A 25,187-nucleotide genomic window follows, 5' to 3' on the forward strand; every position below is an offset into this window, starting at 1 on the left:
TCTCATTGGAAAGAAGTTTTTTTAAAAAAGTATTACATATATTCCATTAAAACTTTTGAACTCATTAAAAATCTTGAGAACTCCATCAAGTTTTCTTTTATTACCACCAAATGTCTTTGTGTTTTGGATTGTCCTTTCCTATTGTCTTGAAGAAATATCCTATTTTCCAAAAATAAGTCTTCCACTTGTATCCTTGGTTTGATTTCCTTCTTTCTCTCCAAACTTTGCCTCATCCTTTTAGCCTTTCTCTTGTAGATTTGCCTCTTTCACTTGTTCCTTCCCCGAAGGCTAATGATGTTGAGCATCTTTTCATGTGCTCACTGGCCATGTGTATATTGTGTTTCGAGAAATGCCTAAGTCCTTTGCCCATTTTTAAATTGGGTTATTTGTCTTCTAATATTTGAGTTGTAAGAATTCTTTATGTATTCTGGATATGAGTCTTTTATCAAATATATGATTTGCAATTATTTTCCACCACTCTCTGGTTGTCTTTTCACTTTCTTGATGGTATTATTTACAGCACAAAAGTTTTTATTTGGATGCAATTCAATTTAATCCAATGAAATATATTTTTTGTTGCTACATTTCGGAAGACTTTGCCTAATTTAAATTTATGAAGATTCATTCCTATGTTTTTCCTAAGAGTTTTACAGTTTTAGTTTTTGAATTTAGTTCTATGATACATTTTGAATTAACTTTTTATGTGGTGCGATAGCAACTTCATTCTTTTGTATGTAGCTATCCAGTTGTTTCACTCTGTGTAGAAAAGACTTCTCTAGTATTGGATGCCAGTTATGCCAGGGCAATTCAGCTCTCTTCTGCCAGGGCATCTCTCAGAGAGGGATGGAGGTAAGAGCAGTCAGCAACCAGCTCCTCCGATCCCTCTGCTGGGATAATGAGTACTTCAGTTCTAAAGGGTTACCTAGGTTGGGTGGCACACCAGAGTATCACTACAGCTCAATGAGTTCTCTGACACCAGCTAGGCGTCCTACAATTCAATTCTGATACTAACTACCCAGAGTTAGCACAGATCCCACAGGTTAAAGGTAGAGTTCTCGAGACTGCCCCCACTTCAGACACTGGCTGCAACTCTCAGGGACCATTGCACTTCTGACTGACCAGCTATAAAGTTGGGGGTTACTACAATCCCCTCAGTTTCAATAATTCACTAGAATGACTCCCAGAACTCACTAAAAGCACTGTACTTTTGATTACAGTTTTATTATAAAGAATACAATTCAAGAACAGCCAAATGAAAGAGACACATAAAGCAAGGTCAAGAGGGATACAGAGCTTTCATGCTGTCACCTTGTAAAATCTGGGCATATCATCCTTTCAGCACACCAATGTGTTCACCAACCAGGAAGCTCTACTGAGCCTCTGAGTCCAGAGTTTTTATTGGAGTTTCATTATATAAGATGACAGATTAAATCATTGGTCATGTAATTGAACTCAAATCCCCAGCCCCCTCCCTTCCTTGGAGGTTGGGCAGCCAAAATATCCAATCCTCTAATTACAAGTTTGGTGTTTCTGATGATCAACCCCCAAGTTAAGGCTATTGAGGCACTTCTCATATTATGTCATTAGCATCACAAAGACACTCCTATCACTCAGGAAATCCCAAAGGTTTATGAAGTTCAAACCAAGGACAATGACCAGATAATTCTTTATTATACCACAGTTTGTTAGCATGTCAACATTCTAGGATACTCTGCAGTTTAAAACAATAATTTAACTACGCTTAACCTGATATTTCCTTAGTTTACTTGACCATGAAGCCCCTTTTTATAGATCCTACTTCCCCTTACCCACAACAACTATTAACGCCCCTGAGAACACACTTTGGAGAACATTACTCAAACCCTTATTTTTCTGAGCTCCGATGCTGTATTCCCAAACGCTTGATGGCAGGACCAACTGCATAATCTGAGGCCTTGTGCAAAAACAAAATGTGGAGTTTCTTGTTCAAAAATTACTAAACGCAGCAGCATCAACAGAGCATTAAGCCAATGATGAAACCTTTCTGAGCACAGGGCCCTGTGTGACTGCACAGTTCACATGCCCATGAAAGCCAGCCCTACCTGATAGATTCTCTCCTACTGTGTTTTTAATGAATGGCATCATCAACCCAGTTTCCCTGGCTATCATTCTTGATTTTTCCTCTCTCTCATCCCTCATATCCAATAAATCACCAAGTCTTGAATTCTCCCACTTAAATCTCTCTCCAACTTGTCCACACCTCTCTATCACCACTGCCAATTTCCCTAATTCAGGCTGTCATCACCCTTCACCTAGAAGCCTTTCACCACTCATGCTTCCTATCTCACTCCTCCACAAAAGCAGCCAGGATAATCTTTCTAAAAATGCAACTGTCATTATGATCCTCCACAACTTCAATGACATTTCTTGCTTTTGGAATAAAGTTCAAACACCTTAACATAGTTAATAAGGTCCCTGCTTACTTCCCAAGTATCAACTCATACAATTTTTATTCCTGGTGGCTCTTCTTTCTCCTCTGCCCTGTGTGTTATAAGATAAGATCCTCGGACATAGAACCAAACTGCACAAAATCCCAGGACAGGTCGCACAGATATGCTTCATGAAGAACAATGGGAATAGCCATAGAGCTGGGCCTGAATCCTGTATGGTATAGGGTACGAACTGTCTCTGCAGCTGAGCCCCCTCTCCTGGGGGGCCATGTTGTGGGACAGGTAGTAAAGAGTAATGGCTAAAATCAGGGACCTGGGAACCTGATTGCCAAGAGACTTAATGCTTTTCTGCCTCGGTTTCCTTATCTGTAAAGATGAGAATAATAAAGTATCTACCTTATATTAAGGATTAAATAGTTAGTGTATATAAAATACTTAAGGACATTTTCTGGCAAGCAGTGAGCACCAAATGAACATTACTGACACAATTCAAAGTCATTTGTGCTTCTTCCCTCTCCTGTCAACCAACTATCCACCATCCTTTCTTGTGCTCATGGCTTCTACTAATTGATGGCTTTTGCTTACTCATGGCTCCCACTCCCTTATGGTGTCTGCATATTGTTTTCTCTCTGTGTGAGTTGAGCTTCTACTACAATTTGCCAACTGCTCAGCTTTCTCTTGAAACTTTGCAAACTCTCCAGAGTAAGAATTTGATTGGCCCAGGAAACTACTACAGTTCCTCTGGGACAACCTACTGCAGTCAGCCAAGGCCAGAGCACCACTAGGCTGTTCCCTTCTGTGGGGGTTCAGGGAAGGAAACTCTCAGAGGGGCCTGTTGGTAGAGCTAGCATTCCAGGCAATGGTCTGTTCAGTTTATCTGTGTTCACTCATGCCTGAAGCTCTGTGCTATCTGTGACTGTATCAGTGCCTCATCCACTACAGCCAATTTTTATCCTTCTCTTCTTTTTAAAAAATTTGTCTTCATACATTTGTATTGGAAAGCCATGCTTTACCTTCATTTTGTTGTTGTTGTTGTTATTGTCTTTCAAATCACTGTACATTTACTTCTGGGAAAATACTCCCTGCATTTTTGGGTAAAAAGTAGTCTAGAAATAGTTCAAGTAATATAAGAAATTTCCAACTTAAACAGCAAAGAAGTACATCTAAATTATTGCTGACTACAGTTATTTCTGTATTTTCTATGTTGTAAAAATAACTATCTTATTTGGTAATATGCACTCAAAGAGTAATTATAAAAAAAGTCAGACAATTCCATACACTAAAAATCTCATAGAAAATATCATGTTGGCTTTGGATCTATCACAGGTGCAGCTGCAGTAACAGGATGCACATATGCTTCTTATTCTTTTAAACCATATGATAAAGTAAAATTCATGATTTATTAAAATATATATACTAAATTTAAAAATATGCAGATATGCTATACAAGACATAAAATAGAAATGATTTTATATAATGTGATATGTGTCCTTGCCAGTTCACAAATTCATTCCAGATCTAAATACACAGGGATAATTTAAAAGGATCTTTAGTACCCTGTTATGTTTGTTTCTTTTCTGTACTTTTCTGCTCAAAATCTTATTATGAAAAATTTCAAAAATATAGGAAAGTTGAAAGGACTGTCCAGTAATTACGTATATGCATATGGTTTATTTATCCATTCTCCTGTTGATGGACACTTGGGCCATTTCCAGTTTGTGACCATTATGAGTAAAACTGCTATAAATATCCTAGTACAATTCTCTTTGTAGACATATGATTTTATTTTGCTTTCTTAATGGTGCTTTTGATGAACAGAAGTTTTCAATTTTGATGAAGTCTGATTTGTCAACTTTTCATTTTTTATGATGAATTCATGTCCTAGTTATAATTTTTTTCTACTCCAATTCCATGAATATATTGTCTTATATGTTTTTAAGAATTATGATAATTTTACCTTTCACATTTAGATCTATGATTTAACCTCAAATTAATTTTTCAGCATGTTCAAAGGCAGAGCACATTACTAGGGTCTTTTTATTCCATGTAAATATTAAATGTTCAAACACCATTCACTGAAAAAAAAAAGTCATTCTTTTCCCATTGAACTGCATCGGTGACTCTGTTGCAAATCAAGGAACTATATATATTCATGGGTCTACTTCCAGACCCCTTTCTATTTCATCAATCTATTTGTCTGTCCTTATGACAATAGCACACTGTCTTAATTACTCTTTTAGACTAAGTTTTAGATTAATTCTTGATTTCTGGCAGGTTAATCCTTCAAATCTATTTTCCTTTGAGACTGACAATTATAGATCTTTTGCTTTTTTCATATAAATTTTTAAATCAGCTTATGAACTTCTCTAAGAAGTCTGCTGAGGTTTTTATGGAATTACCTTAAATCTATAGATCGATGTGGGGAGAACTGACATCTTAACAATATTGAGTCTTCCAATCCCTGAAATAGTATATCTTTATTTAATCAGGTCTTCTTTAATTTCTCTTGGTAGTGTTTTGTAGTTTTCATTTGCAAAGTCTTGCACATCTTTGATTCTCTTCGTTCCTGGGTATCTGATGTTTTTCTGTGTTATTGTAAATGGTAGTTTAATATGTGAAAATATAATATTTTTCCTATTGACTTTGTATCCAGATACTTTTGTTAAATTCAACTTTTTATTCTAGAAATTTGTCTGTGACTCAATTGGATTTTCTAAGTATACAATCAAATCATTTCTGAGTAAAGAGAATTTTACTTCCTCCTTTATAATTGTATGCCTTTTATTTCTTTTTACTCTTTTATTGCTCTAGCTTGGATCTCCAGGACAATGTGAAACAGAAGGAGGGGAACATTCAATAGTTCACCGTTAAAGTGACATTAGCTATTGTTGTTGTTATTGTTTTGTATGTGTGCCTTACCAAATCAGTGAAATTCCCTTCCTAGTTTGTTGAGAATGACATACGCTTTTATTAACTTCTTTGATCTTATATTATATCACTTCCCTCACACTGAAAATATGGGTACTTAATAATGTTAACATAATTTTTTTTGTTTTTTCCTATGAAGTACATGAAATAGTTTCAAAATTATATCAATAGTAATACCAAAGTTGCTACTAAGTAAAGTGTTAAATCTCTGTCATTTTTTTAAACTCATGATATATCTCACTAAGATTATATAGTCAGAGTTCTGTTCTATAGACAGTTAAAATAATTCTTTCCTCTTTATGGTATCACCAATTTGATATACAGTCAGACTGGTAAGTTTCATTTTGTTTTTAATTTAGAGTTTTTTTTTCAGATAAACTATCATATCTGGAAATAAAGATGGTTTTGCCTCTTACTTTTTAATTTTTAACCTTTTAATTGTTTTCTACAGAGTGTTGTGTAGTCTGATAGAAATAATTTGTTGTGGAGATGGTGATCATATTTGCCTGGTTACTAACCTGAGCAGGAATGTGTACAGTATTTTCCCAGTAAGTAAGTAAGATCTCATGTTAGAGATGACTATGCATATCTTTTAAAATGGCTCCCTCCTCCATATTCCCACAAATAAAACTTTAAATCTGATATTCCTTACCACTTTCTCTGCCTCAGTCTTCCCCTTTTCACTCTATCTGCCCTCTATGGTAGATTGTGTTCAAATCACTTTTGTGGTTAGACCACTTCTATGCCTATTTTGTAAAATAAAAAACAGCTTTCCTTGCCATGCAAGCCCTTCTGCATGAGGTGTAGTTGTTACAAGTATTAATAAGACATGAAAGGACTGGTTTAGGTCTTGGAAAGAGTATAAATAGGTGGGATGCAAAAGTAGAGATAAGGGAAATCAGAGTCATGAATAGTTCTGGATTGCAGGAGGCATCAAATTCTGAGTAGCATGAGTTGGAGAATAATAATCCAGAGTTAAGACTGTGATGGTCAAAGAACAGAAGCAAAGCTTGGAAATTCACCCTTTGTTTAAGGGAAAAGAACCTCTAAAGAGCTGAGGTCCCTTACCACTGATATTAATAAAGCACAATTATGTGGCTCCAATTTATTTTGCCAATCTTTTTTCAATCATGGCCTTTGACAAACTCAGCTAAACTTAAATTATTTTCTGTATAATTTCTGCACTAGAGATTTCCAATTTATGATCATTTTAACTCTGACACTTTAAGTTTGTCCTCTGTAGCCATGTGCCAAAATCTGCTGGCCACAGATATTAAGCCCCTAAAGACTCATACACATCATAAGAGATCTGACCATGTTCTCTACTCCAGCTTTTCCTTCTGTTCAATGAACTTTTATTGATCCCTAGTCCTAGAAATAATCACTGACTCCTCTGAATTTACATATAATTTTACCTGGATCTCTCTCATAATACATCAATGCCTACCTTCTGCTGTGGTTATTAAAGTACAGATTTATCCTCTGAATAAACTGGAAGTTGCCTGAAGTAACTCACACCGATCCATCTCTGGATTCCCATAACTTCTAGAATGATGGCCTGAACCATAGTAATAAATAATCATGAATGACTGTGGTCCGATTATTACAGAAAACATTGGGCTTCATTCTTCTGTTGCTATACTTTTATTAATATGACCTAAAGTTATAGTCTTAGTAGTAAACTATCAAGATAAGCTTAACATCAACAAATCCTTTGCTTTTTTTAAAAGACTTTTTTTTTCTATTCTAGGTCTCCCTCAACTTCTCTTTATGAGACTGATATTTAAAATTCAAGTGTAGACTTATTAAACCATGCTAAATTTTATCTTTTAAGAGTCTATCCTGTGGTCTACGAAGATCTTGATCCTATCACCCACTCTAATCTGTTCCTTCAGTTTTTAGTCATATGTCTATTTGGTATTTCTTCTAAGTTGTCATCTAGGTAGCTAATAAAAACATGAATAATTCATGATTTTTGCATAAATCTCCCCCACCCCCCACACACAAAAAAAAAACTTTCCAAGCCAACATGGGTTGATTAATAAGAGATGTTTGGCTGCTGTTATTAATTTAGCTAAGAATCTAATGCACACGATCCACTGTATTATTTTCCACAGGACATTTCCTGGGCCCATCCATAAGAATATCATGATTTTTTTTTGTCAGATGTCTCATTAAACCATGAAATAACTATCAATAGCTTTCCTCTCTCATACCAATCTCATGTAAGAAAGACAATGAGATTACTGTGGCAGGCCTTGCTCTTGATTAACCCAAGTTGGCGCCTACTGCCTAATAAAAGGATTCTGATTTGTTTAACAAAGCCTAACACAATCACACTCACCAGTCTCTCTCCGTGTCAAAGGGAAGGTGCTACTCCCGCAGAAATAAAACAACTTGGTGACTCACTCACAAGAGAGAAGTTACACCTTTTGACAGCTAATCCCAACCTGGCAGCCTGCAGATAAAATAAATCAGACTGACATTACTCATCCTCCTAGACTGCCTCATTTGGTGAGAAATGAGGGAAGAGGGCTACGGCCTCACCCCTGCTGTTCCTAGGACCCACACACAGTACACAAAGCTCCACAGCGTAAAATCAACCTTTGAATAATCCACTGAAGATGCCTACCTGGTTACCTTTTCTGTTCACTTTCTAACCACCAGATCTTGCTCAGAAATGTGGACTATCAACTGTAGAAGGTTTGTTCATAAGGATGTTTCTAAAATACAGGACTTTCTGGCATAGCTTTTTTTTTTTTTTTAAGTATATTAAAATATTAGATAATACAATTATATAATTTTCAGGTGTACATTATCATTTGACATCTGTATATTCTATTGTGTGTTTAACACCCAAAGTCCAGTTTCCTTCAGCTACTATATATTAGATCCCCTTTAACCATTTCGCCCTCCCCCTAAACCCTATATTTAACCTCCTTTGCCCTATCTAACTCCTCCCTCCGCCCCCACACCTTACCCTCTGGTAACCACTAGTCTATAGTCCATGTCCATGAGTCTCTGTTTGTTTGTCCTGTTCATTTGTTGCTTTTAGGTTTATATCCCACATATAAGTGATATCATGTAATTTTCAACTTTTTCAGTCTGGCTTAGCATGATTATCTCGAGGTCCATCCATTTCACTTAGCATGATTATCTTGAGGTCCATCCATGTTGTCGCAAATGGCAGTATTTCATCTCTTCTTATGGCTGAGTAATATTCCATTGTATATATGTACCACAGCTTCTTTAGCCAATCATCTATTAGGACACTTAGGTTGCTTCTATGTCCTGGCTACTGTGAATAATGCTGCTATGAACATTGGTGTGCAAATATCTTTTTGGATATGGGTTTTCAAGTCTTTGGGGTAAATACCCAGTAGAGAAATTGTTGGATCATATGGTAGATCAATTCTTAGTTTTTTGAGGAACCTCTATACTGTTTTCCATAGTGGCTGCACCAATTTGCAGTCCTATCAACAGTGTATGAGTGTTCCTTTTTCTCTGCATCCTCTCCAACATTTGCTATTACTTGTTCTGTTGATTATAGCTTTTCTAACAGGTGTGAGATGGTATCTATAGCATTGTGGTTTTGATTTGCATTTCCCTAACAGCTAGTGATGTTGAGCATCTTTTCATATATTTGTTGGCCATTTGTATGTCCTCTATGGAGAAGTGTCTTTTCAGGTCCTCTGGCATAGCTTTTGATAAAATTTTTTCTCTGCCAGAAATTATTTTGGTAAATGGTATCCAATACCTACTTGATTCAAGGCTTTGTTTTTTGCTTGACCTAAATTTTAAAATTTCAATTTGAATGTTGGTTTTATCTACTCGGATTAAAGGTAATTTTTGAAAACATACTCAGTTTTGAAAACATAACAGAATTTCCTGGCTCTCAGCTCTTTCTAGGCAGAGTTCATAATTGTTTTTTAAAAAATATTTATTTTTCAATTATTTGACATTTAATTTTATTTTATATTAGTTTCAGATATACAGCATGGTGATTAGATATTTATATAATTTACAAAGTGATTCCCCCAATTAGTCTAGTAACCACCTGGCACTATGCACAGTTATTACAAAATTATTTTTTCTCACAGGCTCCTCTTTACTCATTCTAGAATCAAGTAAAATTCATCCACATCTAGTGTTTGCCTAGGAATGTGGTGGATCCGGCTTATACCAACTCAGGATTGTGTGCTTCTCTTCCTAACTTGTGGTTCAGTGATGTTGATAGCTGAGGTCTACCATGGTAGAAGTATTTGCGCCATGGAAATTGGCAAATACTACAAAATAGGGCTTTTGAGGGGTGGTCAGAATTTGTTTACCAGCACACCACTGCCCTTGGTTTTCAGCTTGAGTGTTCCTTTTTCAGATCTGTAGCTAATCTAATGCACAGCTCCTCATCTGATTCTTACAAAGTTTCATTTAGTAAAACTATGCTGGCCTGAGATTGTATCTTCTCCTGCCCCCACTGCCTCTATCATCCTCCAACTAGTGGGATCTGTGAAACATACAACTGCCGATCCCTCTATTTTCACAGCTCTGTCTGTCCTGATGTCCCTCGAATGTTTATTTAGGGGACTACAACACCCCGGTATTATTCCAGTTCCTGCCTAGTTTTTACCATGAAATTTAAATGTTTTTAGGAAGAGAAGGAAGGGAGGACTAGGAGAGAACACTCCAGCTCCCTCAAAACACAGCTTTTACATGGGAAAGTCTGGCTGTCGAAGGTTTCTCATTCCTACAGTCTTTAGTTTCTTCAGTCAGGACAAAGGGAAAGGCTTTTTGACCTGCCTTCTGGCCTGCAAGTTTGCTGTTTTCTCCAATGGTGTAGAAAGGGAAAACAATTGATTAAATTTTTCTAAACGATTCTATCTGATTAATACTTAGTGGAGTTTCTCCCTTGCTTCTGCCCACAGATTGTCTGTTTTTATTTTGATTTTGGATTTTATCTTTTTTCTTCTTAAGTATTTCAATTGGAAGTTGGAAAAGGTATGTCAGGATCTGCTAGCTGAACACCATTTTATATTGGAAATTGTCCCAAAGTAAACTTAATCTTACTTATAAACTTTATTTTTGTCCTATCCCTTTTCATGCCCCCCAAAAAGTTATTAAATAGAATTATTTTATATTATAATTCCTACAGAAAGCATAAATAGTAAGGACAGGATCCAATTCAACTTAGAGTTTCTAGGAATTTATTAGAATATACAGTAGTACCCTGAATAAAGATTCCTTCAATATGCACAAATTAATTAACAGAATTATGAACTCTCTTCATGTACTGTTGGTGGGATAACAGATTGGTACAGCCACTATGGAAAACAGTTTGGAATTTCCTCAAAAAATTAAAAATAGAACTACCTTATGACCTAGCAATTGCACTTCTGAATATTTATCTAAAGAAAACCAAAACACTAAATTCAAAAAGGTATATGTACCTCTATGTTCACTGCAGTGCTGTTTATAATAAGATATGAAAGCAACCTAAGTGCCCATCAATAGATGATTGGATAAAGAAGTCATGGTACAATGGAATATTACTCAGCCATAAAAAGAAATCTTACCATTTGTAATCACATGGGTGGACCTAGAAAGTATTACACTAAGTGAAATAAGGCAGAAAGAGAAAGACATGTACTGTATGATTTCATTTATATGTAAATCTAAAGAATAAAATAAATGAACAAACAAAAACAGACTCATAGATACAAGGAACAAACTGGTGATTGCTAGATGGGAGGGGGATTGGGGCTGGGTGAAAAAGTTGAAAGGATTAACAAGTACAAATTGGTAGTTACGAACTAGTCATGGGGATGTGAAGTACAGCAAGTACAGCTATCTCAAGGCTTCTAGAGAGGGCAAGTTCCCTCACATCGTATTAATTTCTTTCAAGCCTTCTTTACCCTTAGGTTCTCAAAGTTACAGACCTGGAGCAGAGGATTTTTTTAAATGTAAGCTCCAAATATCTTTGATTCAGCGTCAATTAAAATTACAGTTGCACCAGAAGTGCCTTATGTTTCAAAAACAGGAACCTTGAGTAGATGAGATGTTGACACAGACATTTTAAGGTTACGAAACTCTGAGCTGGCCACTGCAGCTTGTTATAGAGATAAAGATTAAAGAAGAACACTATTAATCAATTAGATGTTTTGAGGACACTAAAAATGTAAACATTAGCCAGGTTGAGGTAAAGGTTCCTCTTGATAGATTTGTTTCTTATTATGATGAAGTCGATTCCTGGCTAGTTTGCAATTAAGAAGTTCTCCAGTTACATCCTGATTTTTAACTATAATGGTTTATTGTGATATTACCTTTAATTTTGAGACAGTGATGCTTGTTTTATGTGTTTCAAGAAATTTTATTTTCTCATTGTTCGTTACAAGAATTTCAATTTTAATTTTACTCATCAACATTGTAACTAATCTTAGTGTAATTAATTCAATGGTTATAAAGGAATTGTCAGATTTTCTTGGAGTTAGAAAAAATACCTCTATTTCCTTCTTTTCTTGGGCTGTGATCATAAAATAAATGGTAATTACATCAGAATTTTCATTTTACAGTATTTATCTTGAAAAAATATCAACCTACACAAGGGTAAACGGTACAATGAACCCCCATATAACCATCTTACACATTCAACAATCATCAAGAAGCCTCCATAGCTGTAGAAACATTTTAAAAATCTGATGCACAAGTTTAGTTGTATAGTCAACAGTGCAAACCAGTCTCCTGAACAACTAGCTACCTCTCAGGTCCAGGAGCACTGACAGCTCAGGCATCTACCACATGCAGAGATAGCTTTTCTCTCCCCAGGGTACATCTTAGGATGAATATTTCTATTCCTTATTTTAATTTACTTTTATGCTTAATTGGTTATGTGGGATTTCTAAAGTTATTATTACACAAATAGTATGTACACATTGTAATCCATCAAACACCACATGGGTTTTTTTGTTTTTGTTTTTGTTTTATTTTATTATTTTTTATTAAGTTTATTGGAGTAACATTGGTTAATACAATTATATAATTTTCAGGTGTACACTATAATTTGACATCTGTATATTCCATTGTGTTTTTTGGGTGTTTACCACCCAAAGTCCAGTTTCCTTCAGCTATCATATATTTGATCCCCTTTACCCACTTGTTTCCAGTTTCTTCTTACCCCTGAGGTAACTGCTGTTCATATGAGCAGATTGGTTTGTATCATTCAGTGCTTTTCTTCATATCCATCCAATTATGTGAAAATATATGGTGTCAGTGTTTAAGCCCTTGTCTCTCAGCTCCAACCTTACTCCTGTTTTGTGATGCTGGGATTGTACTCTGCAAATTATATTTCTCCTTTGCTCTCTGGCTTCCTGTTAGGTTCCTTGTTTGCTTCTGGTTTGCTAATGGATCCCAGGAATCACCCAAGCAATGCTTCTTACTTCTGTATCTGCTTCTGCAGTCTCTGGCAGTAGCTGAATCTGGCTTGCAGTTTGCCCAAGGGTTGCAGAACCAGAACCGTCACACCCACTTCCAGATATCAGCACCAGCACTGGAGCTCCATAGAGGTCCCATCCTAGGCCCGGGCTCCTTCCTCTGTGCCAAATCACCAATACCTTGTTCTTAGAAGTCTATTTCGACTCTATAGTTCCCTCCTCTAAGTTCCTAAATTTTAATACTCCTGACACCTTCCTTTATCCACCCTAGCTTTAGAGGTGGTAGCTGCTAAATGCAATGTTAACAATGATAACAGAGTTCTCCAAGTTCTCTTTTAGTTATCTAGTTAGCAAATTGATACCTAATTCATCATGTTATACCTAATTTTTTTCTTTTCATAAAATTAATATGATTTCTCTCTTCTGACTAGGCACTGACAGAGAAATATACATATGTTGGAATTTTTTTCTCCTCCTTATTTATGTACTTATTTATTTATAATAAATGGGACAATACCATGCCCATTACTTTGCAACTTGCTTTTTTCATTTATTATTTCACAGATGTCTTTCACGAATGGGTATCTGGTAATCTCGACCCTCTTGGGTTTTCTCTGCAAATGATAATATCATCCACGAGTAATGACAATCTTCTCTAATCCTTAGACATATATTGTTTCTTTTTTCAACCTTATTTTATTGGTCAAATACTATGGTCAACAGTGTGGTGATACAGAAGACATCTGTATTTGGTTCTCGACTTTAAAGGCAATGTATCTTGAAATATTTCATTAACTATTGCATTTGCTAGAGGTATGCAACAAATACCCTTCCATCAAGTTAAGAAAGTTCTATTCATGTTTCTAAATAGTTTGTTTTTAAACATATATCAGTGACTGATTTTATGAAAGCTTTTTCAGATCTACTGAGATATTTGTAGGATTTTCCTCCTTAATCTATAAATGGGGTGAATTATATGGAAAAAATTATCTGATGTAAAACAACCTTGCATACCTAGACTAAATTTTTATTTAAAATTTTGCATCTGTGTTCATAAGCCATATTGATCTACTTAGGATAACCAATTGTCTTGGTTCACCCAGAATTATTTTTCTCAGTATTAAACTGCAAATCCTATGTTCTAGAAAATGCTTCAGTCCCAGGCAAACCACAATAGTCGGGCACCCTATTTATAATTATTTTTTTCTTATACCATTAGTAGTAGGCAGAACAATGGTCTCCTAAAGATGTCCACAACCTAATACCTGGAACCTCTGAATGTGATATGTTACATGGCAAGGGGAAATTAAGGTTGCAGATGAAATCAAGGTTGCTAGTCAGCTGACCTAAAATTAGGGAGATTTTCCTGGATTATCTGGGTGAGGCCCAATGTAATCACAGGCTCTTAAATATGGAAGAAGGAAACAGAAGAGTCAAGTCAGAGTGATGTGATATGAGAAAGACTCTACAAGCCATTGATGGCTTTGAAGATGGAAAGAAGTCATGAACCAAGGAACACAGGTGGCCTCTAGGAGCTGGGAAATTCAAGAAAAGGGATTCTTCCCTGGAGCTTCCAAAAAAAAAAAAAAAAAAACACCACAGCCCTACTAACACATTGATTTAACCCAATAAAATCCATTTCAGACTTCTAACCTGAACAACACATAGGTCTGTGATGTTTTAAACCACTAAGTTGGTAGTAATTTGTTTCCTCAGCAATAGAATACACTTCTTATTCCGTTTAGGTATTAATGTTATATATGAAACATTTTCTACTAATCCCTCTAAGTACTGTAATAGACATTATTGATATTTTTTAATATTTTGTCACATTACATGAGTGATAAGTGGTATTTTATTGTTATTTTAATTTGCATTTCACTATCAATGAATCAAAATACTTTAAAATATATCTGTTGGTTATTTAGATTTATGCTGTTTTGCAATGTTTCCAAATCTATTACTTGCCTATCAACTTCATGTTATTTATCTATGCTATAAAAAGATTTTTATTTTTATATAGTCAAATATGTTTACATTTTTTGTTGCTGCTTTTAGATTTCCAGGCTTGATTCAGGTCCTCACACCCTTAGATAGTTCATGTAGACTCTTATATTTTCTTAAAACACTGTTTTAATTTTATTGCTTACAATTATGTCTTTGATCCAGCCAGAATTTGTTTTTTTAATATTATAAAATACAGGATTAACTTCAGTTCTCCCCAGTTGCACCAATACTACTCAGTAAATAATTCAGCATTTTCTCATCAAATTTAACTATCACCTTTGCCATGTATTAAGTTTTTGTTTATATTGTATCTATTTCTAAATTTTTTCTATTTTGTTCCTTTACAGGTACATTAGCTTTATAGTATATTAGCTTTTAATGTATTCCAACACTGAGTAGGCAAGTTCACTCACACTATTATTGTTCTCCCTCTTTCTCTCTTTTTTATGCTCTTCTTGGCTATTTACATATATGTTTTTGAGATATAGTTGACATACAACATTATATTAGTTTCATTATATTACTGTACAATATAATAATTCAATTTTTGTATTATTTATTCTTTCATGTACCTTTTAGGATTCAATTAAAAGAAAAAACATTTTTGGTATTGAATTAAATTTACAAATTAATTTTAGGAAAATTGACATTTGATAACACAATATTTATTGAGGAAACATTTATTTGTTTCATATGTCCTGTATTTTTAAAAGTTGCATGGCTAGGTTTATTTGCTAGTATTTTATATAGAAATTTTGAACCTATATAAATGAAATTACTTTATAGTTCTCTTTTTTGTTTTCTCAAAGTTCATTATTATGACTATGCTGGATTATGAAACTGTTGTGAACACATTTATTTTAATATTCTGGAATAGTTTAGAAGATATAGGAATTGGCTGTGATTTGAATGTTAGAGGGAATTCAGCTGTAACACTGTCCAGACTTGTTGCTTTTTTCATCATTTAAAAAAACTTTATTATGAAAATTGCAAATGTATACAAAAGTAGAAAAAATAGTATAACAATCCCTATGTACCTATCACCTAGCTTTGACAAATATCACAATTTTCCATTCTTATTTCATCTAGCATTACACTTTTACTTTGCTGGAATATTTTAAAAGAAATCTCGGATTTCATATCATTTATCTGTAAGTAATTCACTATGTATCTCTAACAGATAAGGTCTGTTTTTTTTAAACAGCCACTTTATCATAGCTAACAAAAATTTCCTGATTGTTTAAAAAATATCCTTTTACAGCTGGTTTGTTCTAATCAGAATTCAAACAAGGTCTCCAACATTGTATTTTGGTTGTTCTGTCTCTTGATTTTTCTCTTAATTTATAAAAGTTTCCTCTTACTCCCCCAACCCCATGCCATTTATTTGTTTAAAAGTCAGGTCGTTTGTCCTACAGAATATTTCAGATATTGGATTATTCTTTGATTGTTTCTTTGTAGTGTTGTTTAACTCGTTCCTCTTTCCCATTTTTTATTGATTAAAAGTTAGATAATGGCTTGCTTATATTGAAGTTCGATTTTTTTTTTCCTCAAGGATTCTTTATAAGTGGTGTAATGTACTCCATATTTTATCACATCATGATTACCCTTAATGTCTGGTTATCTATCTTATAATGATACTGAGATTGATGGATGAATTCAAGTATTGTCAGCCAGATCCATTCATTATAAAGTTCCTCATCAGACTTTCACCTAATTGTTCTAGAAGCCATTGATGATCATTTCTTAGAGCCATTGTTTTATTAGGGTTTACAAAAATGGTGATTTTATTTTCTTATTTTACCATTCCTTCTGCATTTATTAGCTAAAATTCTTCAACAGAAATCTGCCCTTATCAACTATTTAGTTACCCTTAAATACAGTTCATATAGGAAAGACAGGCTGGCACCCTTTTTTAAATAGCAGATTAAGTTCTCCAATACTTTTTGTGGTATTGGTACTGGGGTTTTTCAAAACCTTTAGTCATTTATATTTTATTAGGCAAAATTCTTTCACTTTAGATTTTGAATTTACTACGATGGAATGCACAAAATATTCTTTTATAATTCTTTTGACCTCAACCATATCTCTTTCTCTGTTTTTATTTTCATTTTTTTATTAAGAATTATTGGGGTGACATTTTGATCCACAAAATCCAATAAGTTTCAAGTGCACAATTCAACAGTATATCATATATATATTGCATTGTGCATTCACCACTCAAAGACCATATTTCCTTTTTCAAACCTAAAATGGTGTATATATATATGTATGTGTGTATATCTGTATCTGTGTATTACCTAAGGTGTTTGTATTTTATCTTTACAAATAACCAGTTTAAGTTTTATATATTCTTTCATGACCCCAGAGGTGATTTTCCCTTCTATGGGTTATTTCCTAAGTGATTCCAAGAACTCACCCCTATTTCACATTTGGAGACAGTCTGAAGGGAGGAGGGAGGAGTTTCTTAAGTAATTTATAATTCCAAATTATGTTTCTCATACATTTCTCCAGTTAATATAAATTTAATTGTTGGTACCTCATTGTACTATACAGAGACAAATTAGAAGGTGTCAGGAAAAACAATTCCTACATTATTTACTTTTCTTGTCAACCTACAAATTTATTTGTATTCTTGTCTTTTTATTTTTTTTATCCCATTCCCTCTCACCACAATGAAAGAAAATAATTATTCAACTAGACACTACATCTATCTCTCCCACAGTCTTAGAAACTTTAGTATATCAGTTAGCACTTCTCAAGTATATTTAAATTCTATCAACTGATTTTCTTCTCTCATTCTGTAAACAAGCTTAGGTCTCTCTCATCTTAGTCAAAAATCCCCAGAAACCTCCTTTTGTTCTATGTTATCTTCAGTTACCTGTATATCTTTTTTTCCTATTATAGCTAGCCCACTGAAAACTTAGTCTATGATTTCCACACACAGTCTTTCCTCTATCCCAATTACTTCTCCAAATCTCCTATTGCCAAAATCAGCAGTGCCTTCTTCCTTGCTAAAACAAAAACAAAAACAAAAAACAAATAAACAAAAACAATGGTCTCACCATAGCACCTGATGCGTAGAAGATGAATCGTACTTTTCTGGCTATTCCTCTTATCTTCCTCTGTAGATTTCTCTTCCTTTCCAGAACAGAAAAGACCTTCAAAAGTCAGACTTCCCATTGTCTCTAGCTCTCTTTTCCCATTTACCCTGGAAGAAAATGGCACCAATTAATTTTTACAGGGAGGTGGCTTCTGGAGCTGAACTCTGGCCTGAAACACTCTTGTAAGGTCTTCTGTGTCCACACTGGACTTGCCTAGGTGCCCTATAGGTACCACAAAGGCAAATGTCAAAAATCTGAACTCATAATTTTGCCTCAAAACTTGTTTTCCCTCTGAATGAATGGCACTTCTATGCTGTTATACAAGCCAGAGACCTGGTATAATAGTATAAATAGTGTGATTACAAAACAGAAAGGCCGCTTGATATGACAAGTAAAAAGACTTATCATATACTTAAGGATAATTTCATAGAAGGTAGTTATAAGTTATATAACCAGGCCTCAAAGGAATCTCTATCAAACTCTCCATCTCCCCTCAAACATTCTATCTCCCAAATTAACCTGAACTGTGTTTTTTAGGATTTTAACTACAGCTGACCCTTGAACAACATGGGTTTGAACTGAGTGAGTCCACTTACACAAATTTTTTTCAATAAATACAGTCAGCCCTTCATATCCGAGGGTGTCACATCCACATATTCAGCCAACTACAAATTGAAAACAGTATTTCACTTTCTCAGTGGTGGATTCCCAAGCACAGATTCCAAACTGCAGATCAAAGTTGAATCAGCAAATGTGAAGGGCAAACTGTAAAGTCAAAAGTTACACATGAATTTTGACTACAAGGAGATCAGCATCCCTAACCCCTGTGTTATTCAAGGATCAACTGTGTTTACTTCCTCAGTGAACTAAATTTTTCTGCTCATATATGGCTCATTAAAGCTACTATAACTCTGACCCAGTGCGACCTTTCAGGTCAATCCCAACAACATTTCTCTGAGGTCTTTGAATATCCTACTTCATACCAAGAGTCAGTTTGTCCTAACTTAGCTGGGTCAAGTGGTGCAAACATGCCTGCCCATGTAGCTGGATCTGTAGATGAGAATAGTCTCTTCGAAGGGGTTGTGAGAAAGCTAAACTGTATGTTAAGTGTCAATCCTTAACCTTTTAAAAGTATAGCATATACAATTTTGTACAGTACATGATAGTCAATAATAAATGACTATGTTATTTGTTTATGTATTTATTAAACTATACTTTTTATTGTTATTTTAGAGTGTACTCTTCCTACTTATAAAAAAATGTTTGCTGTAAAACAATATGTCACATTATGCTGGGAGCAGCCTCATACATCTCCTGTTTACTTTATATCTTGATTGAATCATTTTCTCTTGTGCTTGATTTAACCTCCTGTTGTTTTGTACATACACATACTGTACAAGCTTGTAGCCTAGGAACAAGAGTCAATATCATATAGCCTAGGTGCATAGTAGGCTATACTATCCAGGTGTGTGTAAGTGAACTCTATGATGTTCACACAATGATTAAATCTCCTAACAATGCTTTTCTCAGAACTTTATCCATTGATAAGTGGCTCATGACTGTAATTTTAATTGCTGCCTCATTTTTGCTTGAGATCTCTTTCCCCAACCATTTGCCACCCAAATAATCATTAAGGGGCCAATCCTTTCTTATTTGTTTTGATTTGTTTTTATAATCTCAGTGCCTAACATAGAGCCTAACAAGGCACTCTACAAATAATAATAGAATGAACGAATGAATAAATGCCTTTGAAAAGTTGATACACAGTAAGATTTTCCAGGTGTTAAAATTGATATGCAATAGCATCTGTGGTGGCTCTTTATTCAGGTTTGTCCTTTAAAGAGAATAATAACTTTGTCTGAGGAAATTGAGGGAAGCATTCCATGAATACTGAATATTATATTAGGCAGTATTAAATTACCCCATTTAGTTTTGGTGTTGCATGTGTTGAAAACCCACTTTAATCTGACCATAGCCCTATTCATTTTGATTATCCTTAGATCAAATAATGTAAGGTTCTCAATTATAGCTATAAATTTGAATGATGGAATTACCATATGAATAGGTTTGAATTTCATATAATATTAACTTTAAAGAAAATTATGTGGTTTTTTTTTTCCTAAAGAGAAGAAAAGCTGCTATTGAAATTGGAAAGCACATATACCTACAGGTGAAAGAACTAGAAACAGGGCCTTAAAGAAAAGAGAAAAGTTAAAGTAGACAGTATTATCTTCAGATAATTCACCACTCTCAACACCTATAGAATTTAGATTATACGGGCCCCTTGAATAAAATGAGGAGAGAGAAACGTTATTAAGAAGATCACATTCCTTTTAGTTAATCATTTTTGAGGTAAAAGTCTCCCAGGATTCTTGAATGCTTTCTTTTTTGGTTGACATAACATCAAGGATTATATAAATATGTAGCAGGCTAGCTGGGTTACCTGAAAGAAAACAACCTGCAAGCCTATCAGTGGTTGAAGGACAACAAGAAGTAAGGCATTAATTAATGGCAGGGACAGTTCCTGGAGGCTCTTGGCCTCCTGAGGAACCCTGTGGCCCAGTCTGGAAAAGTATTTGTAACCTGTGTTTAAAGAAGTTGTAAGAATTTGCCAAGGGACAGCTAGGGAGACCAATGGGGTATGGTAAGTTTCTCCAGACTAACATACAAACTCAAGCTCCCACAGAGCATCAAGAACAAAATAACTTAGAGATGGAAGAGCTGAGCAGTGATGAGACCAAGAAAGGGCAGTTTCCAGTAGCTGCTTGGTCTTCAGGTTGTGCTCTGGGAACTTAGCAAAGTGAAAGAGAATGACTTATAGAGAAAAAGACTACCTCTTTCCTTCATTTTTTCCTTCCCTGTCTCATCTCTCTCTGTAACTCTGTGTCCATCTCCCTCCTCTGCCTCTACCTCTCTATCTCTCTGTTGCACTGACTCTCTGTCCCTCTATAAATTATCAGAAGGTAGAAATAAGAGCAAGACAAATCTGTGCTATTCACATATCTTTCCCTGCAACCTATCTCCGGGTGAGCAAAGGCCATAGCTGGAAAGAACCAGATGTTCTCTCTTAACTCTCATTTCTGGAAATCTATTCATTCATTAGGTTTTTTTTTTTTAACTAAATTATTTGTTCATCATCTACCACTTGGCAAACATTTATTGAGCTTGTAGTGTTCTAGGTATATAAATTGTCTTCCAGATTAATTCTTTTCAGTCCTTGTTGTTGTTGTTGTTGTTAAGCCATGCAAATCTTTTTGCCAATAAGAAATTGCTGATTCTCAATATGAAAAATATAAAATCTATAATAAGTGGATTGGGATGGGGACACAGAACTTGGCCAACTCATGCCCTGCTCTCTCCTGCGGCCTCTGAAGGATTCTGTTGAGTATAGCACACACACCACTGCTCTCACACGTTAAGATGGAAAAGTGAAATAGTACGACGACTTTGGAAAACAGTGATAATGGGTAGATGCATACGCAGGAAAAAAAAAAACTAGAAAGAAAAACAAAAAAAATTACTACAAAATCAAGAGAAAAGTTACTTCCGGGAGAGATGAAAAAGGATGTCACTGGGAAGGGTCACAGGGAGTGTTTGGTACTTTGGGGGTGCTAACATTGTCTTATCCCTTGCTTTAGGCAATGATTATACTACTTGATTCTATTATTTCTTGATATAGTGGGGTTATTATACTTGTATGTCACTTACTTATTCCTACCAAGGAAAAAATAGATACATTTCCTCTGGACTTTCTTTCTCTTGGCCTTGACATGCACTGGGATGGAAAGAGTAAGAGGAACTCAGAGAATCTTTGCTAAAGGAAAGAGAGAGAAGCAGGAAAAGAGAGGTAAGTAGGACTAGGAATGCCCAGGTCTGCCCAAAGAGGAAACGAAATGGAGATAGAATGACAGGTTAAGAGAGGTTGAGTCTTGGATGGGTCATGTGGGATTTCCTTTTGTGGGGCTTCCATTAGCATACCTATATCTCAGAGGGAAGAGCTGTCTGCCTTACCTTCTGAGGAATGTTGGTCATGAACGTAAATACATAGAAAAATGTAATTGGTGTGTAACATCTAACTACACAGCTTTATATAGCTCCAATTTGTGATGTGTTAAACCAAAAACTAAATCTCTGGGGAGGAAATACAATAATTGGTGATTGTGAGAGGGTGAGAGGAAGTGTGAGTGAGAGTCACAGTGAGAGGGAGGGGGAAAGGATGAGAGGGAGGGAGAGAGGTAGGGAATAAGGAGAGAGAGAAATCCTTCAGAAATTCCACTAGAAAGAAATATAATGAAAATGAAAGACCAGATTCGATGCCATCTATACTATAACATATTGGAACATAAAATAAATCAGTATCTCAGTCCCAGATATTTTAACACAATGAATAACTCACCTAAGGCAATGCATGTATAATAGAAAAGGCCCAAAAAGAAGCACTGACGTAATTGAGAATGAATATAAACAGCTTCTGATATTAGTGTATTGAGTGTGATGTGTTTTGGGAAAATAGCTTTCTCTGTTTTTGACAAGTACCACATTTGAGATGACATCTGAATAATTAATATACTTAGGCTCAATAATACATTTTCAAAGAAATGTGTTACCCTGGATACAAATTTTCAAATAGTAAACATCACTTCTTGTTGTCACTTCCCATTATGTGTCTTTCATCGCCCATTTAGCCAGCTGTACTGCTATGTAGGCAAAAGTAAACGTGTAACAGATGTTCCCAGAACTTAAAGCATGAGGTGTTTTCAACCATGGCTAGCTACATTGGTTAGGGATGAAAGGTGTCTGTACTGGAAAACAGATTAGTTTACCCATTAAGAGTAATAGATAATAGAATAAAATCCACCACCTGCTAGCTATGTGATCTTGGGCTAAATTACTTAAACTTTCCAAGCCTTAGTCTTCTCATCTATAAAATGAGAAGTTATATATATATTAATAGTATGTACTTCCTAGGATGGTTGTGACGATTAAACACAATAATGAATGTAAACCCTTGACAACAAACATACCTGGAACAGGGTGAATGTTCAATAGATGTTAACTATTTATTATTTCACTTTTATTGAACTGCATGAGTAATAGTTCTGGAGAATAAGGAAACGGTTTGAAGTAAGCAAGTTGGTTTGGTGCAGTGGTTTTCAACCTGAGTTCTGAAGAGCTGCTGGTGAGGTTGCTACTTGGTAGCAAAGAAAAAAAAGCTGTGTGAGTAGGCTCCAAAGCTCTCATATCAGCTTAAAGCAGAGAATTTCAATATTTATCCTCTATTTACTGAAGTTCTGTGTAACATTTCAAAAAAAGTAAATACTACTTTTTTTTTAAGTAATTAAAAGTAATTGATAGTGAGTAGAGCCTCTGATTTCAAATCAATATACATTTTATATGTATATTGAAAGATTTCCTCTAAGAATGAGAGATGTCTGCTTTCCAGTCAATATTGTACTAGTCAGAATAAAGAAAAAGAAATAATAGGAATAAAGATTGGAAATGAAACAATGTGTTATTAATTTCAAGTAATATGATTTTAAATATGAAAATTTAAGTCTATTGATAAATTAGATTTCATGAAGTCATTAAAATTGATGTGTGTAAAGTCAATATACAAACTTGATTCTATTTCTATACCCCAGCAACAAAGAGAAAATGTTTTTAAAAAGGCATAATTTTCAGTAGTTTCAAAAAAATCAAGTAAATGGTAATAAATCCAGCAAAAAATGTTATTGAGATAAATTTTTGAAAATTGAAATAAATTGATATAACATGTTCTTATATTGGAAGACTCAATGTTGAAACAATGTCAGTTCTTCCTAAATTGACTTACAGTTCAATGTGATCTCAGTCAAAGCCTCAACAGGAATTTTGTGAATTAAGAAGGCGATACTAAAATTTACAAGAAAATGCAAATGGCCAAGAATAGTAGAAAACTACTGAAGAAGAATAAGGTAGGGAGACTTGCTTAACTGACATCAAGACTTATTACAGTAACTAAGACCGTAAGGTATCTGTGCAAGATAAGAGAATTTGAGTCCAGAAACAGACCTACATGCACTTGGACACTAATTATGTTAAAGGTGGCATTGCACGGAAGTTGAGAAAATATAGTATTTTTAATGTTAGGTTTCCTTATAGGAAAGAATAAAACTTGGCTTCAATCTCACACAATACACAAAAATTAATTCCAGATAGGTTTTGGTTCTGAATGTAAAAGGTAAAACAGTAAAGTTTCAGATGGTAATTTAGGGAATTAGCTTTATAGCTTGGGGTAGGAAAAGATTTTTGGGGGCAGGACATTAAAAGCACTACCCATTAAGGAAAAGGTTGACAAATTGAACTAAAATAAACTTTCATTTAACAAAAGATACCATAATGAAAGTAAAAATATAATCTATTAGTGGGAGAGGATATTGCAATACTTGCAAGGGACAAAGCCGTCATATCCAGGATATGTAAACAAACAAACAAAAAACTCCCCAAAATCAATTTTTTAAATAAAGATATCTCAATGGAAAAATAGGCAGTAGGCTTAAACAGTCACTTCACAAAAAAAGGCTATACAAATGGCCAGTGACATATGAAAATATGTTCAAACTCACTAATAACCAAAGAAATTCAAATTGAAGCCGTAATGAGATAGTACTACACATTTAAATATAGTTTAAATTAAAATAACTGACAGTACTAAGTGCTGACAAGGATGTGGAGCAAAGAAAACTCTCATCTGCTGCTTGTCAAAAATTGGTATAAATTTGGAAACTATTTGGTATTCCCTATTAAAGCTGGGCATGTATATATTCTATGACCCAGTAATTCCACCCCTAGGTATATATCCAATAGAAATTAACCAAGAAACATGTACTAGTATGTTTATAGCAACATATATATGATATCCAAAAACTAGTAATAACAAAATGTCTATCAACAAAGGAATATTTGAGTAAATTGTGGTATGTACATACATTGGAATACTACACAGAAATAGCTACATGAAGCAATATGGTAAACCTTATAAACATAATGAAGAGTGAGAAGCCAGTCATTAATAATATAATGCATGATTCCATTTACATAAAGTTTGAACAAGCATAACTAAACTGTGGTGTTAAAATCAAGAGGTTACCTTTGAAGATAAGGGAGGGAGTAGTGACTGGGAGAGTTATAAGAGGGACTTTCTAGGATGTTAGCAATATTCACTTTCTTGACCTGGGCAGTAGTCAATGAATTATTTTGTGATCATCCAATAAGTTGTACTTTTATGGCCTGTACATTTTTTATTTGTGTTATATTTG

At 34.7% G+C, this 25,187-nt stretch overlaps 1 long non-coding RNA gene across 2 annotated transcripts in view; it reads right to left on the reverse strand.

Annotated features, from left to right (window-relative positions):
• Positions 1-25,187, reverse strand: part of LOC120608199 (uncharacterized) — a 103,003-nt gene that overhangs the window by 39,472 nt on the left and 38,344 nt on the right. The window contains exon 3 of one of the 2 annotated variants that reach the window (XR_005654328.1): positions 17,851-17,996. This is a non-coding gene — a long non-coding RNA (uncharacterized LOC120608199). Of the gene's footprint in view, positions 1-17,265; positions 17,997-25,187 lie in introns of those variants that run through there. The other variant, XR_005654327.1, reaches the window with a different exon arrangement.

The sequence above is a fragment of the Pteropus medius genome, unplaced genomic scaffold, assembly GCF_902729225.1.
Source record: "Pteropus medius unplaced genomic scaffold, Ma_sr-lr_union100, whole genome shotgun sequence".
Taxonomy (NCBI): Eukaryota; Metazoa; Chordata; class Mammalia; order Chiroptera; family Pteropodidae; genus Pteropus; species Pteropus medius.